The sequence below is a fragment of the Polyodon spathula genome, chromosome 4, assembly GCF_017654505.1.
Source record: "Polyodon spathula isolate WHYD16114869_AA chromosome 4, ASM1765450v1, whole genome shotgun sequence".
Taxonomy (NCBI): domain Eukaryota; kingdom Metazoa; phylum Chordata; class Actinopteri; order Acipenseriformes; family Polyodontidae; genus Polyodon; species Polyodon spathula.
The window spans coordinates 88,116,844-88,133,873 of NC_054537.1; the positions used below are offsets into that span (position 1 = coordinate 88,116,844).

At 37.2% G+C, this 17,030-nt stretch overlaps 1 pseudogene; it reads left to right on the plus strand.

Annotated features, from left to right (window-relative positions):
* LOC121314002 overlaps positions 1-17,030 on the plus strand; it is a 118,413-nt pseudogene that overhangs the window by 54,691 nt on the left and 46,692 nt on the right.

Consider the following 17,030-nt stretch of genomic DNA (forward strand, 5'->3'; position numbering starts at 1 on the left):
CATCCAGCCCAGGGGATTTGTTTATTTTAAGAGCTCCTAGTCCCTTTAACACTTCTGCCTCAGTTATGCTAAAGTTATTTAAAACTGGACAGGAACTGGATGACATGTGGGGCATGTTGTCAGTATCTTCCTTTGTAAAAACTTGTGAAAAGTAATCATTTAACATATTTGCTATTTTTTTTTTCTTCCTCTACGATTTTGCCATTTGTATCTCTTAAACATTTAATCTCCTCTTTGAATGTTCTCTTGCTGTTGTAATATTGGAAAAACATTTTGGAATTGGTTTTAGCTCCCTTAGCAATGTTTATTTCTATTTCTCTCTTGGCCTTTCTAACTTCCTTTTTGACTTGCATTTGCAGTTCTGTGTACTCTTTCTGCGTACTTTCTTTTTGGTCCTTTTTTAATGCTCTGTAAAGTGCCTTTTTTCGCTGAATTTTTTTTTTAATTGATCTATTAAACCATTTTGGCAATTTAGTTTTACATTTAGATTTGTCTACTTTAGGGATATAATTGTCTTGTGCCTCTAGTACTACATTTTTGAAGAACAACCATCCTTCTTCTGTGGGTGTTTTCTCTATTTTACTCCAATCTACTTCTGTTAGTCTCTGTTTCATACCTTCATAGTTTGCTTTTCTAAAATTGTAAACCTTAGCTTTAGTCATTTCTTTTGGGGATTTAAAAAACACTTCAAATGAGACCATGTTGTGGTCTGAGTTTGCCAGTGGTTCTCTGACCTCTGTTTTAGTTATTCTATCTTCGTTATTTGAAAAGACTAAATCAAGGCATGCCTCCCCTCTAGTGGGTGCCTTCACAAATTGTGTTAGGAAGCAGTCATTTGTCATTTCCACCATTTCTATTTCATCCTTCGCGCTACCCACCGGGTTTTCCCATTTTATTTGGGGGAAGTTGAAATCCCCCATTAATTAAAAGCAATAGTGCCCGCTCGATGAAGACTCTGCTAGGGGTTGGTTGACCTTGACTTTCTAAATTACAGGTTGATTCGGACACAAGTCATTTGAACTAATACATTTATTATCATAGTAATAGTTTTATTTCTCAAATTTGGCTGTGCTTCCTGACATTTTGTCAGTAGTAGACTTCAATACGTTGGTACTTGGTCAGATTGTTACATCTCGTCTCTATCAAAAATGCACCATTTTTAAAGAGGGGGAATATGACGTACTAAAATGCCTGTTTTGTTTTTTTGTTTTTTTAGTGATCTACATGAGTGTATGCCATTTATTTTCCTGACCTGAGGTTGTTTTTAAGTGGTAGAAAACGTAGTATGTCGTGTCAAAATCTGTTACGTTTCGAATCATCAAAAAAAAAAAAACATCAGAAAATTTACCAGCACAGGATGCATCTGCACAACTTGACCATATGCTGTTATTGTGATCAGCAAGCGTGGTGAGATATCACCGGAGAATTTTCTCTTCTATAGTCAGAGAGGTCTGTTGCAAGGAGGCTTTTGTACAGATCAGAATAGGAATGCGTGGATATTCTTATTTTTAAATTTTTTCTAGAGCATATACCATTTGTATGGTCAGAAATCATAACAGCTATCAGTGTGTGAAGTATTGGCTCACAATTTTCTAACGCCTCTGCCAAGCAAAAATTTAAAATGCATTTAAAATGGTGTACTGTATACCCCACAGTCAAACGAATTATGTTTGCTGAATGACATCACAACACACAGTCTTCCACGCCTCTTTATTAAAAGATACATTGGCTATCTAATAACAGGCAACTATGGTTAATAAAACATCACCATGTTGTTTTGCTCTTTTCTTGTCCTTTTTTTTTCCCCCCAGAGTGAACCATAATTACTTCCTGTGTACCACAAATTGCTACACTAAGACACCAGTGCTGTCCGGGACCCCACACCTCAGTATTGAATGGAATCACGAGACTGTCTTTATTTTTAAATCTTAATTACAGTCCCAAGTATTTCTATGCATTCTGCTATTATCTTAAATTATTGTGCCTGCTTCTTTGGCTTATAATCTAACTATGGAAGCTGTTGCGCAATTAAATCACCCTCAAACTCCTGATGGTAAACAATGATACTTAAACAAGCATACTGAACAATGTTTTCCTATTTTGGTGTATGTGGGTCCATGTTGTCTGTGCCCTTTATATCCCTGGAGTAGCCTTTGGAGACATTGATAAACTGCGTCCAGTGAACTATTCAAAATACGGTGCCAAGGTAAGCATTTCAACAAAAGCAAAACAAGAAATGTTGTTCACAGAATTAAATAAAAAACATGTAGAAAATATATACTAAGGAATATAGTTGTATTGTAACTGTAGCTTTATAGATTTATGTTTTGATGCAAGACAGAATCTATCATTGTTAAAATAACAAAGAAGTAGCTTAGCTAAAACTTCTTTCATTTTAGGAGTGCAGTTTTTGCGAAGACCGCCATTTTGCATGTACCGATGTATGCATAAGCTGTGACACAGGCATGTGCAGGTCCTACTAACGTGACGTGTGCTCAGAGGGAAGGATTGCTGTCTGAGGCTGCTGTTGAAGAAGTGAGCTAATACTGATCTCTTTAAGAATTGGTTTAGGGTTTTAAGAAATTCTATTAAATACCTGGTTTCTTATAGGTACACTAAAATAAATCCAGGTTTTACATTATTGTTCGTTATAGGTATTTGTCTCCTTTCATCCAGGACTGCATATGCTTCACTGCAATGTTCAGGATATATTTTCTGCTGAGTGTATTGTGAGGCTGATGGATCACATAATTTAAGCTTTTATGTCAAGGAGAAAATTGAGGTGGCTATTCTCAAAAGTAATTTTTACATAGTAAGGGGGCTTTCACAAGTCTGCTTATTTCCTTGATACAGAGTCACTGGGGCCTTTCAACATTTTGAAAAAAAAAAACCCATCTATGCACATAGCACATTTAGCAACATAGCAATGTGTATCCTTTGCTATGTTGAAAATAATAAATAGCCCTAGTCCAAACAGCGAGACAAGTAAAATCAAGTAAATGTTTAAAGTTTAGTTTTTCTGTTTATTGTGTAAGGTATTTATCAAGATAAAAATACATAATATTAATCCTGGTTTTGTTTTTTGGTTATTTTATGTGGCTTTTTTTGTAAGGACATAGGGCTAGATTCTCATAGCTATTTACCCCGATTTGTTAGGAGTGCATTTTGTTTTTCAGAAAAGAAAAAAAAAAGCACAAAATAAAGTTACCGAACCATAAATAAATAATCCAGGCATTTAATTTCGGGGGCCTGCTTTTCTTACTACTTTTAGAATGTAATTCATGTTTCTTCTCTAACGACTACTTGGAGTGAATAGCTTTGAGAATCAATTCCATAGTGTGAAGAAACACACAGAACCAGCCCTAAACACTCTGCAGAACAAAATTGCAATGGAATGAGTATACAGCATTGCCTAGGGACATTTCTACATCTTTCTCTTATCGTCACACATCTTCACAGAGCTGCTTTGTCTGAATTAATTTACACAGAACAGCCCAAGTTAAATAAATCTAAGAGACTTATTAAAAGTAGACAAATATTTTGATAAATGTTTATATCAGTGTCTTTAGGGGATTGTTGTAACCACGACTTGAGACGTACTCTATAAACCTGGACACAGGGAAGACTTTATTTTGTAAAACATTTGCATTAAAATGTAAATAGCTGATTTAAATAAATAAATAAATAAATAAATAAATAAATAAATAAATAAATAAAATGAAAGTAGATAGTGTTGTGATAGTATGGTCTATTATATATAGTGACAGACTTGGGGGAGGAAGAGGAATAAAATGTAGTCCAGGAGAAGTCTCAAAAGATTACATTCCCCAGAATGCCACAGGAGGGGAAGCCAGGATGAGTCACCTGGCTCTAATTTGTAATTAGTATCATCTGCCTGCAATTATCAGGCAGGTATACAAACCAAGAAAAATGTTTGTTCCAGGCAGTCTCAAGTCTGTGTGAAACGAGGCTGTCACAGTGAAGATTTAGCAACTGAAGGTATTCTGTGAACCTGTGTTTTTAAACTGGCCAGTTCATTAGGTTAGGGTTTTGTTTGAAACGTTTAATTAGTGCTCCAGTGTGAGCTAGGTTTTGGTTTTCTGTTTCTTTTTTATTTTATTTAGAGACACAAGTTTTTAAACTTAACATTATATGTCTGGGTCTGTTGTTTTTAAGGGCAAAAACGAACCCGAGCCACAAGGCTTGTTTACTATATATAAAATAAAAGATTGGCAGCCAGGTCAGGTCATAGTTTGTCTAAAATAAAAAATGAGGAATGCTAGAGAAATAATGATTGGCAGTACTGTGAACCAAGTAGTTTTAACAGTTTATGTAAACAGGTCACCTAACTCATTGCCATTTTCATGATAAGCAGCTTTCTAAATATACATTTTTCTGTACAGTATGAAAATGATTTATATATCAATCATGTTCTTTGAAAGGCCGACCTGGATTTTCATTAGTGTAATCAGAAATGCTTACTTTCAGAATTACATGCCTAACCCAGCCATTCAGCTTATCCAAGTGGTGCTGATGAAATAATAATGATACATGCATAGTGAAGGAAACAATAATTCCAAAACAGCTCTATATGCACGGAGATACTCATCAATCACTAGAAATGATTGGAAAGCTAACCATTAGTAAGCAATTCAGTAAAACTCCCAAAGTCTACAAAATAATTTCTGAATAAAGAAAGCTTAGTTAAGAAAGAAACCAAGTCAATTGCGGAACTCAAAGATGTGTTGTAGAACGGGTAAAAATATCTCTGGAAAGATACCAGGAAATGGTTACTAGCTGTAAAGGAAGCAAAGGGTGGAAACACAAAATACTAATGTAAAGGTGCCCAAATACTTTTGTCAGAGTATTAAATTACTTTTTGCATGTTATTTTTCATTTTATGCATGTTATGTAATAATATATATATATATATATATATATATATATAGTATATATATATATATTATATATATATATATATATATATTTTTTTTTAAAACGACTTCGAGTCAGTTAGTTCGACAAGCTCAGTCAATCAAGTCTTTATTTTATATCACCATCACAAAGTGCTTTATAAGATGCAGTAAAAAGAAAATCCATAATACTTTAAATAAAGAGAAATGCATAATACAGGAGATACAGTAAAAAAAAAAAAAAAAAAGTATAATACATTAAATAGGGAAAAATGCATAATACTTCATATATTGCAGTAACCAGCAGGAGACAAATACGGGAGGGAAAGATAGGGGCGGACTTTGGAGATGTTTCAAAGATGATAGAAGGAAGATTTGACAATGGAGGAGATATGGGCATCAAAGGAGAGGTTTCTGTCAAGGCTTCATACTGTGGGGGAAAGCAGCAGCAGACAGTTTCTGAGGTTCAGGGCAACTATACTGAGATTCTTAAGTTGAATTTTAGATACTACTAGAAAGAGTTCAGATTTGCTAGTGTTCAGTTGAACAGGCCTCAATGTTTTGAACGTAAGCCGAGAGCTGAACCATGGCAGAAGAGCATTCGGGGTTGAGTTTTAAGTAGAGCTAGGTGTTGTCAGCATATGAGTGAAACATGAGGCTGTGTTGGCAGATGAGATGACTTAAGGGAAGCATGTAGATATTGAAGAGAAAGGCGCCAAGAACAAATCCTTGGGGGACACCACTGCATCCAGCATAGAAAACAGACTGGATGCATCCGGATAGGTAAGAGGACATCCAGGAGAGTCAGATTCCAGAGATCCCAGCATACTTCTGAAGGTGATCAAGAAGAATGTCATGATCTATGGTGTCAAAAGCGGCTGTTAGGTCAAGGAGGACAAGCACAGAGGGAGCACCGGCATCAGCATAAAGCAGGAGATCATTCACAATCCGGAGCAGAGCAGTTTTAGTACTGTGATGTGGCCGTAAGCCAGACTGTAGCGATTCAAGCAGATTGTTATCCATGGGATGTTGGATTGGAGATGGGAAGGAAATTGGATAAGCCAGCCGGGGGAGGGGGGGGGGGGGGGGGGGGTTGAGTACCGACGTTACTTGGGCAAGCTTAAGGGCAGTAGGAACAGAGTCAGAGTCCAGGGACAGGTTGAGAGTGTGCATAATGGAAGGAGCAAGATCAGAAGCACAAAAAGACAAGTTTAGTCAGCCAGGGGTCCAGGGGGCACGTAGCAGTAATTGATTCCAACAGTAAGCCGGAAACATCAGCAATGGAGGGAGGAGAGAAGGGGGAGAGGGCAGGAGAGTCAAACGGAGGAGTCAAGATGATGAAGTAGTAAACTGTGTTTGTGGCGGGAAGATGTAGAATAGATGTCCATTTTGTTGCGAAAGAAAGAGGAGAAATCATGACAGAAGAGAGGAGGATGGACGGGAGATGGATCTGTCAGTGGCTGGATGTAGGATTTGGTCAATGGTCTTAAAGAGAACATTGGGTTTACTGTGTCCCATAGTTGTGGTTTCAGAGAAGTGCTTCATCCTGGCCGTGATGAGCGCATGCCTGTATCTCGCGAGTTGGTCGGTCCAGATCTCTCTGTGAACCGTTAGTCCAGATGACCTCTACTTGTGCTCAAGCTTGCGGCAGGCAGACTTAAGCACTCGAAGTTCAAGGGTGTACCATGGGCAGTTACAATCTTTCTATGTGGTTCTGGTTAGCAGGGGGAACAGTATCGATGAGCAAGGGTGGTGTTGTAGAACGTCACTGCATCATCAACTGAGGATGGGAGAGCGTCAATCTCCCCTAACGGGGAGGAAGATCCTTGTCTTCTCATTGTCATCAGTATAATATAATAAGGATAGATCCTATAGATATCTTTTTCTAGATAAAGTTATATTTCTCCACAGATATATATATATAGATATATATATATATATTTTGAAGAAAAAGGCATTCAAGCACAGAAAAGCTTTTTCCAAAAAGAGGTGTCCACCATAAGGCACTTTATACATTAATATCTCTAGAGTTAAAAAAAAAAAAAAATAAATGCTTGATTTATTCTTTTAGACTTGACCACTAATCATTATATGCATCTGATTCCTCTTGCATTTTGTTTAAAACATTTTATTACTCATTAAAACAAAACATGAAATAAACACAGCGCATTTCAACACATAGTATGTCTTCATCAGGTGTTGTAGTGGTTGTTAATTAGTAAACACAGCTTTATAATTTGTAAAAGACATCAGTCAATCCAATAGTTAATCATTAATTGAATAATAGCCATAGGCATTATTTAAACTTACACATGACAATTTTTATAACTGTTCTATCTATCTATCTATCTATATCTATCTATCTATATATATATATATATATATATATATATATATATATATATATATATATATATATATATATATGTGTACAAACTATTTAGGACAACTAAGGTGCTGTATATTTGATGATGGTGTAGGGAGTAATAGAGGGAGTCAAATGGCTATGCTCGATTGCTAACTGCTTTGGTGCGTATCCAGAGTGGCAGAATATGTCACTGGTTACAAATATCAATAAAAAAACCAAGTAACTCAACAAGAAATGTTGTGTTTTTGATGATCTTTCAGGTCAGAAAAGCCTTTTGGATGCAGGGCGCTTGAGCAAAATGAAAAACTTTTTTTGAAGGTTATGCTTTGTCCATATTGAAATCTTTCACTTTAATCTCCTCATATTTGACATGCTACCAGTACCAGTACAAATTCTGCCCTACCCCCACTATTAACGCTTAAAGTTTTCACTTAAGATTATAAAAAACCTAGTCAATGTTATGCTTGGTCCTGAGCCATGAGCAGAAATGTCTCTTGGGAAGTAGAGAAAAACACATTCAGGTCATTTTTTATTTTTTGTTGAAGTTGATTGTGACTGCTCAAGCAACAGGGCTCTGATGCAACGTACATTACATTAGCCTCTGATTATTATAGAACATGTTGTATAACTTTGAATATATGTGAAAAATAATGTATACATTATTTTAAATTTATTATATATATATATATATATATATATATATATATATATATATATATATATGTATATATATATATATATATATGTGTGTGTGTGTGTGTGTGTGTGTACGGGTCCTGTGTTTACTTGCCTAGGGTTGTAGTCAGTATCAAATAAATATATAGTACTTTATAATTTTTTTCTGTTTTGTTTTTCAGGACGTTGCAGACCCATTTTTTGCTTACTGCAAGCAACATGCAGATAGGTTTGACAGAAAGTGGAAGAGGAAGAACTACCTTTGCAATCATACCGCAAAATGTCCTTGCAAGAGAGAGAGAAACAACTTGCACCAGAAGCACAGGTACCAATGCTAAATCTTTCCAGTCTGATTATCATCAGCACTGATTAAGAAGAATAGCGTAGCTCTGTGATTGCAAGTGAAATTACAAATTCTCTGGCATATGACAAATCCTTTGTGTAAAAAGGTAGTAAATATTAACATTGCCTTCTGACCTAAAATTGGTTGCATTTTGTAGTCTTCAATATTATTTTTGCTTTAGCTTGTTTTTATATTTATGTAGTTTGACCAAAATACAGTCTATTGTTTTCACAACCATTAATTAAAACAGGCCTCGTGATTATTTTGTTTAAGCCTCACAGTTCTTAAGTTGATCATAAATTATTTTGCAAATGATGTATGACTTAAATGTGTATGAGTGTATTCAAAGATTTTTTAACATGACCACTTACTATATGTCTCTAGGCCTGTATCACTACCATGCTTCAACAATACCGTACCAAAGCCGAGCTGGCTCACAACACCAGGCCACAAGCCTGGTACACAGAGAGAAGCTGCCATGGCCACTCACTAGCACCGCCTCTGCCATACGCAAGCTTATGCGCAAGGCTGAGCTGGTGGGAATCAGAACAGACATCTTCCCTATAGACATCTCAGATACCAGCGCTAGTGTAGATGACAGAAGAAAGCATAAGCAACCAGCCTTAACTGCAGACTTTGTGAATTATTGCCTTGGTACGAAGAACACAATTATTGCAAATAAAATCATTAACATATAGGGTAAAGATGCAGGTTAGCCAGTTAATAATCTTGAAAATACTCGATTACCCATTGACAAAAACAAAGGCTAAAGTCATCAGTCCTCATTTTGTAGTTGCTGTAATTCAGTGAACGTAACTGTACAAACTTACCAACTGTTTCATGCAAATGGAACAATGTTTAGAATGTTAATGTTGATATGAATAGGAGTTACTTACACATTTCTGACTGTTTGTAGAAAGTGATCGTTTTCTGTTAAAGGAATATGCGAATAATACAAATCCAGGACAACATTGCAGACCAGAAGAATCTTACAGATAGGCCTGAAAATGAACAGGAAAAACGTCATACAGAATATAACAAGGTAAAGTAGGAACACTATTATATAGTGCTGATGTGTTTTATATTATTTATAGATATATTTATAGTTATTTGTTCTACTACTTCTAGTGGGGGGGGGTACTGAATCTTAATTATTTTTCAAATGTAATTTGTCTCCAACATTGCACTGTTTTTCCAAGCATAAGACAAACCATACACTCATTGTATAATATGGAATGGAAATGATTTTGTAGATGGCACACTATGCAACAATAAGTTTACCCCGTGTCTCCCCAGTGCACTCCTCTATGACTGCTGATATCACGATACATTCCAGATTTTACGAGTGTTATCAGTGAAGAATTTGATCATAACAATTGGACAATTTCCGTGGTAAAAGAAAAATAAGCCACCTTATTCTCACTCTATTTTAGTAGTACTTTTGGGTTGTGTGTGTGTGTGTTTCCTTGTAGTTTTCTTTTATCCAGATACATTCTCCTTCCAAATGTAAATAACCTAATTAATATAAAAATACGGAAGAGTATATTAAATATTTCTGTCCTGAGTTACAATTTGGCCTTGACTTATGTCGTGCAGCTTTCTTAAACCGGGTTTCCATGCAGTTTTCATTTCTATTGCTGAAATTTCCGTTTCCAAACGTAAAATAACTGTTTTCTAAAACTATTTTGTTTTATATTTCATATTTCTTCTGTAGATTCTGTGTTCTTATCTGTTCTGTTGTCCAGTGCTTCTTTACATGTTTCTAAAGTTTATTTCCTAGGACCAGTGGGTTACAGTGATTTTATCCATGCAAAAATAACATCCATGCAAAATAAAATAGTGTTATTTGGCAGTTTGGTCTTTATTCTCTTAATTATTTTCAAAAATGGTGTTGTATCTGTAGCATAGCTATTATTATGATTATGATTATTATTTATTTATTTATTAGCAGACGCCCTTACAGGGTGGCTTACAGTTGTATACAAAAAATACATATCAAGAATTACAGCGCAATTAAGCAAGATACAAAATACAGTGACTTCAGTATGTAAACATTTGGCTGCTTCTCGGCTATTTTTGTTGGTTATCAATTGTGCTAACAATTTATGCCCAACATTGTTATACATCTATAGAGAAGTAACAAAGGATTTGCTGAATGTTTTATCTGGTACATGTAAGTGTTGTTTACCAGTATGCCTCTCGTAACTTCATGAGACAGGAGCCAGGCCTGTGTAAAGGGACTACTAGAATAAAGACAAAGTGCTTGTAACTTAGTAACAGAATAAGGGTTTCCCCTTGACTACTCGGAGAACCATCCTCGCTGAGGTGAGGCCGAGCCGATTGACCTCCAAGGCCGGGAAGCAAGGACTCCCCCCCCCCCCCCCCCAAGGGGAAACTAAGGAAGGATAGGAGGTCAAACCAAGGTCTCTGTGGCTTGCTGAGTTGTTTAGTTGAAAGAGGTCAGACTAGGCTGATGCTCTGAGGCACATGAAGAGCCTTGCAATCTATGCAGGGAGAACAAAAGAGCTGGAGAAGAAGAAATAAACACTAGAGAGGGCCAGGGGTCTCCCCTCCAGCTGTAAGAGCCACCTTTCATAAGTGAGTCAAATGATTAGCTCGAAAGTTAGGAGCATCTTGCTCTCCTAAGGGGGAGACTGGCACAGATGACCAGCAGGAACCTTCCTCTCAGGTTTGCACCATTGTGATAGCGGTACAAACAAATAGCAGTGACATATCAATAATCAATAAAAACAACAAAAAAAAGAAGTGCATAAAGTTTTACTGTTGAAGCAAAACACCTACTCGTATATTGTGTTTTCTATCAGCACAATTACCACCAGTCGGTTGAACTGAAGTAAATCCATCCGCTTTCAGTAAACACTGCAGCTCAGAAACGACATAAACTGCAGTGTGAAGTATTGTGGTTTAATGAAATTAGATCAAATTGGCTACCTCTGCTTTTATTATTTTTTACATACCGGTATTTATTTATTATTTTATTTTTTTCTGCTGCTTGTGTCAATTCTCAAGTCAATGGTATTTTATTATAGAGTAAACTAGGCAAACATAAAACCACCTTCACGTAGATAATGAATGTATCCATTTCTTAAGAAAAAGCATGCTTTTACTTATTGATATAAGCTACTGTACAGTTTATTTATTTTCTGCTATTGCCTTACACAAAGGAGTTTACTAGAAGTTAGCTTTGCCCTTTTGTTATTCATTAGTTTTAGCATGTGACCTCGACCCTGCTATCTATACTCAAAGCAGTTTCTAACTAGGTATTGCCCTCTAGCTGTCAGAAAGATGCTTAACAAGCCCCAACGCACAGTCAGACTCACAGAATGACGTTGACGGGGGAAATCATAATGACTGCACCTGTAATTACAAATATCTGATTAATTTCAATTATTATATATATGCTCTTCCACTCAAAGCATGCTAGCGATCCTTTTTTTAGTGGAATAATATCAAGGAGCGAAGAGCGATTGTAGCATTCCTCCGCTGAGAAAGGACTGGTTGATTTTATGGTTGGCAGCTGATGTTTCTGCACCTATTCAGAATGAATAGGAGAATGCGATTAGGGAGGAAGAGCAGCTTTAGAATGAGCTTGAGGTTGAATCAGCAGCATTGTCAGATGGAGGAGAAGCGGAAGGGGTGGATTTCTTTGAACGTTTTTCCGGTGGATTATTTATTGAAGGAATTCTTCTTCTGAGTCAGATGTAAATGAAAGCTGCCTCGTGTGAATAGTCATTTTTAAACCGATTGAAAACAAGGTTTGTTTTAAGATTGGGTCTGCAAGTCTGTGAGGTAACTGCAAAGTGAAAAGCAAGACGATGGTTTAAATAGGGTGACTGACAAGTAATTGAAGGCTGACTGACTGATATTTTATTGGGATGACTCAACAGAAGAGTCCCGGCTCCAGCCCCCTGAAATACACTAAGGTTCTACTAACTTTTTTCATGTCTAGGTCAAGAGTACTTCCTATAGTCAATAATAGAAAATGCTCAGAAATAAAGATGTTGTATATCCCTTTTTTAGTACTTTCTGTATATGCTACTTCATTTTTGTCATTTGTCTTATTTCAGGTGTGCGAGTCTTTGGAAGATTTACAAATGTCAATAGCAATCTAAGGAATGAAGGGCAAACAATATGGGCATACTCGGTAGCATTGTTGCTCAGGTTGGTGACCTTTTTCATCTTTTTCAGCACTTCCTTTTCTGCTGCTTCCCATCTACCTTTACTATTGTGCTTTTAAAACAATCTATTTGATCAGATCCATTGGTAACCTGGATAATGATTTCTGATTGAAATAAATGTGGATTGGTGCAAACCACCAACTGGAAACTTGAGGCTTCATTTTATTGTTATAATAGCGATCTTGTTTGTAAAATCCATCCTTTACTTGCTCTAACCAATTTGACCTTTCATTCATGATAGAGCTGGACCTGAATCTCATATTAAATCTGCCTAGCACCTCCTTTTTGCCATGGCAACAGCTGTGCCTAGCTGCTCAGCCGCGCATATTGGCTATTTAATCAGTCTAAGAAAAAAAAAAAATAAGCAAATAAATATACTGTAATAAGAACTTTGTTTTTCTCTCATTCAGTGGGAATTTACATATTGCATGTTAAAAAAAATGCCGCACCTTGTCTGCATAACTAATACTGTGAAAGTATTATTTAAACAATTATTTATAGTCCAATGAACTGAGTCTTTTCATATTGCTGCACAGGCATATTATCAGATGCATAATTTAACATTTCCTTCTCTTACCATAGAAATTCCAGTTATTGAGACTCTCCAAAATTAGTCATTGTGTGGTGGCAGTTTAAAATGACCAGTCATCTGAATGTGTTTAGTTTTTTTTTTCTTGGTATGTCTGGAAATGAGGAAAGCAGTTTTAATCTGGTCTTTTTCTAGTTCTTAAAGTTGTCAGGAAGATAAATTCTCCATTATCTGAGCAGGTTAAAATTGGAAGAGGATTGCAGGGAGCCATCAACACAGTGCATGTCTAGTGTGTCTACTCAAATTATTTGGAGGCTGTGAGCTTGAATCTATGGTCAACTGATCAGTGTAAGAGATTCAACTAGAGGTCCCAATTCAACTATGAAAGAGGTTGATCTGAAGTCTGTATAGAAAGAGATTTTAATTTCCTAAGGTTTTATTTTATATTAGCCTTTATTTCTGCCACACTGCCTGATATGCCTGTAAAAAAAAAAAAAAAGAATTATGAGCCATGAGCATTTAGCAACATCCTTCCTTACCCTGAGGAGTTGACTCTTAATATTTACCAACAAAACCTGAAATCAGAACAAGCCCACAAATAAATTCTGTGTGCAAGCTGTAGAAAAGCAGCAGTAAGATTCATTTGCACAGCTTGCATGACACTTTCTTCCAGTTGGCTGAACAGATGCCAGCCCACAGGGCTGCAGAGAAATGACTTTGATAGATGATTGCTGTCTGAGCAGCTAGCATGCTGCAGATTAGTGGAAACCCGAAGAGAATCTTGTCTGCTTTGTGGAGAGTTTGGCCCAATGAGATATTTTTTTCTAATTAACCTATAGAGCACCAGTGTTGCAGGGAAGTTGAGACAAATAAACTACCTCAATATTCTTTTGTCTGGGATAGTGTTTTTCTCTTTCTTAACCAACTTGTCCTTGTCTGTCACTCTCAAAATTCCCATAGAAGTTGTGAAATGCATTATTTTGTAGAGTTTCTACATGCATGGCTATTTTGAGGCTGCGTAAACCATATTTTATTAAATAAAATAGTCTTTGTATTTTAATCTTTTCTATGGTATAATATAGTCAGTTCTGCTCATTTACAAAAAAATTAAAATAAAAAATGACTTGGTGTTTAAATGTGCACATGCCTGAATAGATTTTTTCTTTATTAAATGTTAAGCAATTGTCAAACATTTGTACCTAAATAAGCATTTAAGTTTAATCTATATTGCGTACTTAATGGGTTGCAGTTTTGAACCCTTTGAGTAGTGAGTTTTACAGTGTTTTGATGGGCCCACTGGAGTGAGTTTTTTTTTTAAATTTTTCATAATTTTTCATATTTACACTCCTCATATCGACACATTTGTTAGTAGGCCTATTAGCAATTTATTACACAATAAAAATATGTAAACAACTATTTCTTACAGTAAATAAACAAAACAAATAAATAGTAATCATTATTTTGTCATAGCGAAAGGTTTTGACAAAAATAACAGGTAATCAATAAACAATGATCAGGATCAATGAGAGAGAGAGAGAGAGAGAGAGAGAGAGAGAGAGAGAGAGAGAGAGAGAGAGAGAGAGAGAGAGAGAGAGAGAGAGAGCAAGCCCTCATATTCATATCCAGGTAAACATGTGGTGAGGGTGAAGGCAGTGAGGAAATCGTAGGTCAGTGATCCTTGTCACGTTGTCTGAGGTTGGGCCACTCGATGTTGAAGGTAAATATTCTTCACTGATATTTTCACTAACGCCTGATTCAGTAGAAGAATTTAAATCGGAATCAGAATTCAATATAATTTCTAGTACTTCTTTTCCACAGAGTATTTCTCGCCGTTTTCCAGACTTTGTTGACATTTTGTAACTGGGTTTGTTGTGTGTAATTCTGTAATTATCTGGCAGATGGCGCAAGAGACCACTACAAGGTGTTACAGACACCTAGTGTTGCAATGTCACATTATCAGCAGTTTTGTAGACTCAGTAATTCAAGTTCAAAGCTCAAAATTTGCAGAACGTACCGGTATGTTCGTACCCCCTGGAAACCATTAATTCAATGATGTACCGGTACATTTGTACTACTCAAAGGGTTGACTATACACAGTTTAATCACCATTTCTGAAAATTGTTTTTATTTTTTCATCTATAGATTGTACTTCCTTGTATACGTAGTATTTGATGTTGGTAACACAGTCCAGTGTACCAAATACATCTCAATAAGAAGTAATGATACTGTGGATAGTTCTGTTCAATATCACAAAAATACCCAAATTGTCTGAAATGACAGAAATGGAATACCCCAGCCATTTTGCGAGCACCGAAGAAAGCCATGTAAGAAGGAAGGAGGGACCCAAAGTCATCAACTGTTCCAGCTGTGCTTTACAGGTAAGTGATTTAAGATGTTGGAATTTTCAGAGTTGCTGTTTTTTCATTTTCTTTACTTTTATTTATGTAATAAAGAGTTGCATTTAAATGAATCTGTGTGGAGTATGAATTATTAGTGCACTATTTATTTTTTCCATTTACTGTACGCTGTACCACAACAGCATTGAACTGTGGTATTACTTGGCATGTCAAAAAATATCAGGGTCTGATCAGTATTTCCAATCTGTCCAAGCTGGGACTGTTAGAAATGCTGAAATTGTAAACATTTCTCTTGGAATTCCTCAGGAAGCTTGGTTTGTCTTTTCTCAGCAGTCGGTCACGTAGCTGCTTGTGGATTCACAAAGCTTCAGGCTTTGTTGTCTTTTCTTGGCAGTCACTTCTTTTGTTGCCAATTTTAATATATACGCATCTGTAACAGGGCAAGCAGCCCTGCACAGTGTTTATTTTAGAACGGGGTCTTCCCCTCCACCCCTGTGTTATTTTGTATTTGTTTATTATTTTGTATGACAGGGCAGCCGTGCATTTTTGTGTTATTATTTTAAAAATGTATTTGTTTTGCAGCGTGGATGAAGCCCATCCACGCTAATAATTAAAACCTGTGCAGAAGGTGACCATCTCCCGAATTAATTAAGTGATTAATTTATTGCTAATCGAGAGATGGTCACCTGTATAAATACCTGCAGCTCTCTCCATGTTAAGGGGGGTGTTCAGAAGTGGAGAACGGGAGAACAAGAGGCGAGAGATATCTTTAAAAAGAATAAGGATCCGTGAAGGCTACTGCCCAGCCGGACCTTAGCGTTTATTTTTGTGGTTGTGATTTATTTTGTTTAATTGTTTTATTTCTGCTCTGCGAGCAAGTTTTTATTTATGTTTATTTTTGTTCTCATTAATAAAACGGCGCACGCGCCACTGCACCGTACCTCTGTTCTGGTTGTGCTTTCTTCTGGTCTGGGTCCCCGCAACGCCGTTTCCTGCCCATGGTGTCCAGCGTGGGATCACCAGCGCCTCCTGGACTCAGGCCAGAAGAGGTACTGCAGAGGGGTACTGTACTGCAGTTTTTTTTTTTTTTTTTAATTTAATCGTTATTTTTTGGAGTGAAGAAAAGAAAGAAGGATGGGAAGGAAGCAGCGGCAGAAGCAGTAGTGCGGGACTGGTTGCAAGCCCCACCATGCATCCAGCAAGGTGGACGTCTGCCTGACCTGCTTGAGGGGGGAGGAGTGGTGTTTTGAAGTTGGCAAGGTCGGGCACGTGTTGCCCGACTACCACCACTCCCCACCTCAGGAAGAAGAGGTGGAAACAGAGCCACAGCCACAGGAGGAGGATGGATGGGAAGCCTTCCTCCACAGCATGGGAGTACAGTACTGTTGCTGCATCTGTGGGGAGAGGGGCCATTTTCCAGCTAACTGCCCCCTCCCACCAGAAGAATGTCTGCTGCCTCTGCATCCACCACTGCCACCAGCAGAGGGAGAGACCATGCTGGTTCCCTTTCCACCAGCAGAGGGAGCATGCCTGCTGGTCCCCCCGCTGCCACCCGAAGGGGAGGAGCCCCTGCCGCCTTCGCCGCCAGAAGGGGAGGAGCCCCTGCCGCCTTCGCCGCCAGAAGGGGAGGAGCCCCTGCCGCCTTC